This window comes from Hibiscus syriacus, unplaced genomic scaffold, assembly GCF_006381635.1.
Source record: "Hibiscus syriacus cultivar Baekdansim isolate YM2019G1 unplaced genomic scaffold, ASM638163v2 tig00110890_pilon, whole genome shotgun sequence".
Lineage (NCBI taxonomy): Eukaryota > Viridiplantae > Streptophyta > Magnoliopsida > Malvales > Malvaceae > Hibiscus > Hibiscus syriacus.
Genome location: NW_024062900.1, coordinates 16,373,829 through 16,377,500, shown reverse-complemented (window position 1 = coordinate 16,377,500; position 3,672 = coordinate 16,373,829). Strand labels below are relative to the sequence as shown.

At 34.6% G+C, this 3,672-nt stretch overlaps 1 non-coding gene across 1 annotated transcript; it reads left to right on the top strand.

The window, feature by feature from the left end:
* Window positions 1-1,074: 1,074 nt before the first annotated feature.
* TRNAP-AGG lies at window positions 1,075-1,146 on the top strand. Its single transcript has one exon. It is a non-coding gene; the product is annotated as a tRNA-Pro (tRNA).
* The last annotated feature ends 2,526 nt before the right edge of the window (window positions 1,147-3,672 follow it).

Here is a 3,672-nt window from a genome sequence, read left to right as displayed (position 1 = left end):
TTGAGTTTTATCATCCAACAATCAAAGCTTAATTATAAGCATTTGAAAGCTTTCTTAAGAGTTTTGCCCTTTTGCAATTTTGTGAGATTATTCTAAAAAAAAATTTCTTCTTCTCGATCAATTAGAGTTACTACTCTATTTTGATTCAACATAGCTCAACAAAAATTCTTTTGTATCTAACTTTGTCCGATTATTAATCTCGTTATAATTGTATCTTTCTAATTTTTTCAGTGTATTTATTATGTTATTGCTACAAGACTATATGTCTACTACATATTATTACAATGACATTTTATTATTACAACATTACTACGACATTATATTGCTACTGTTAGATTATGCTTAGACCTCCTATCATATTTTTATTACACACAAGATATATGAAATATTACTGAACGGGTTTTACACACTTTAATAACTCTTTGTATTAATATCTTAACAATATGACCGGTGGTATTATTAATATAATTTAATTTATCATAAACATAAAATTTCACATCAATCTAATATCATCTTTATCAGTATATATGTACTTAACAATTGAATTAACCATTAAACTTTTTAGTTTTATCAATCGTACAAAGAATTATTGAAGGGTATAAAACTAATATACATTGACAAAGCCCAAGAGTTTCTCATGAATAATTGATGAACGTGGATTTCTGCAACAATGAGGGTTGGGAGGGGATGAACAAGAGAAAATGCTGACAAAAATATTAAGGTACATTACAGAATATTAACACTAGTACGGCTTAAATTTAGGTTTTGTTTTCTTACGCGTTTTAAAACCAAGAGAACATTTCAGCTGCAACTTTTTTCTTACGGGAGAAATGAGGGTCCGGGCCCGGCAAATTGTTGAAGGTTTGGACCATTTTAAATATGGTATTCGAAAAAAAAAACTAACAGGGAAACTATAACAGAATTACTACACAAACAAGAGACTAAAATCAACATAGCAAGGAAACTAGGAGCACGTCAAATGCAAGAGAAGAAACAACGGGCACCTCATCGGGAGATAATAGGACTAGGAACTGAAACAATGCAGGATTTGCTTAACGTTATAATATCAGCATTGGGCATTTGGTCTAGTGGTATGATTCTCGCTTAGGGTGCGAGAGGTCCCGAGTTCAATTCTCAGAATGCCCCTATTAGTGTATTTTTAGTTCTCTAAATACCAAATATATTTTCAGAGAATCAGCCATTAATTCAACTTTCTAAGTAAAACATCAGAATTTTTTGTTTCCAAACAAGATTCTTTTGCAGAAAGTGAAAAACAAATAGAATGCTGCCATTTTCCAAAATTCACTGCTGTACACTTTCTGAGCGAGGCTACTACTTTGTTTTTTCTTCTTCTTTTGATCCAACTAGCAGGCTACACTATGTGGGCTGGCTCTACCCCAACTAGTACTACTACCTAACCCTTTTGGCGAAGGTGGGATTCATATCTACGTCCTTATGCAATGACCAAACAAGTTAAATTAAGATCTAAAGACCATGATAACCAGCTTGAAAAGCATAGAGGAAACTATCCCAAAGCCAAATTTGAGTGCATCAAATTGAAGTTTATGAATGTAGATTGATATGTTTTCTAAGAATTCAGAAAAAGAGGGATAAATAGGCTGCAGCTTCATCTTTGCAAGTGGGCAAGCTATTCACATATGGTAATCGGCCTTACAAGTTACAACAATGAAAATATGGCATAACCCAGCAAACTAAGAAATAAAAAGTCAAGCATAAATGAAAATACAAAAGGCTAACAGAAAAGACACGTGCCTTGCTCTTCCAAAGTAGGTGTTACCTACATTTAGCCCTTCTCTAGCAGCAATAATCCTTAAACCAATGTTGAAAACAGGATTCAAGCCTTGCACAAAGAAATTACAGGAAGACTTCACAGTTTACAGCTAAAGTAGTTAGCATCCCATGCACGTTCATGAAAACTATACTCCCATCCTTCAGATCCTTGCAGAGAAAGGGATATGGAAATGTAATTTTGTGAACAATATGCTCCTCTATAACCAACCCAGAAATGCCTTACTACGCATTCCACTAGTACAAAAGCTAATAATCAATCCATTTCTCAAAAGACACTTCGTCAACAAATATAGGTACTAGTCATTTATTGATACAATAATGATAAAACAGTACACATTACCACATTGAGCATTTGGTCTAGTGGTATGATTCTCGCTTAGAGATTGGAAAATTTTGGTCTTTCAAGAATGAGTCCATAGGAAGTCAATAGAAGTCCTAGGATAAAAGATATAAAAAGTAGGAACTAGACAAGTTGACAATTAAGAATGGGCATTTGGTCTACTGGTATGATTCTCGCTTTGGGTGCGAGAGGTCCCAAGTTCGATTCTCTGTAAAATACTTTATGAGATAGGAAGTGAAAAGGACATTTGGCCTACAGGTCCAACAAACAAAAGTTGACTTCAGTACACACTTCTCTTCCAAGTTGACAATTAAGAACGGGCATTTGGTCTAGCGGTATGATTCTCGGATCTGCTGCTATAACCTCTCAAAGAAGAGGGCCAGCTTATTCACGAGGAATGAACACACATTTGAGGAACAGGAAAAAATACAAGGAAAGCTTCTCTTGCATTTGGCCTATAGGTCCAACAAACAAAACAACATTTTTTGATTAACTTCCTGGATAATAGGCATACCGTCTGGCAAGCTCATCTTTATATCACTTTGTGTACCTTAAGTCTGTGACAGAACTCACTAGCCATCTACCTATCAATCAAGTATTTACCTTAAATCTGAAATCAAGACATGTAAACTAACATCATTTCTACGCAAGAAAAATACCCAAATCAAATTCAAGGTCCAAGTTTTAAGAGGCAATGGTGGCATCGAACTCTAATAGGGAAACTATAACAGAATGAAAAAACAGCATTAGACTAAAATCACTATCGCAAGAAGATTATACTAGGAGCACATGAAAAGCAAGAGTAGAAACAATGGGCAACTAATTAGGAATTATTCATTGGGCAGGACCCCAGAAACATATAAAAATAGTAAACACAATAAACATCAAGCAGGGCGCTTGGTCTAGTGATGTGATTCTTGCTTAGGGTGCGAGGGATCTGGGTTCAATTATCAGAATGCTCCAGCACCTATTCCTTTTGTGCTCTCTGTTTTTAAATATATGATAATACAAACAGCTGTTATCTCGATGTTAAAAGTAAAAACATTACATCTATTTGTTTCCTGAGAAGTTTCTTTTGCGGTGAGTAAAAACTAAATAGATTGTTGCCAATTTCCAAAGTTTGTTGTTGTATCCATGGCCTTAATCTTATAAGCATCAAGAAAAAAACAGAAAAAAATGAAAATTTGACTAACAAATAAACCTAATAAATATTTTATTAAAGATACCAACTCATATTCCAGGAGAAAACATAGAACTAAAGGCAAATATATTCATCCTTTCTTACTGAGTATCCATCTTCTCCATCTGCTAAGACTGCTTTTATTTCTTTTTTCCTGATCCAACTACCAGGCTACACTATGAAGGGCTAGCTCCCCCTTCCCTCAACCTCACTCACATAAACTTCGATGAAGGTGGGATTCAAACCAACATCCGTATGCAATAACCAAACAACTTCCCCAGCAACATTAAGATCTAAAGAGTATGTAACCAGCTTGAAAAGTTTATTAGGACATTAAATA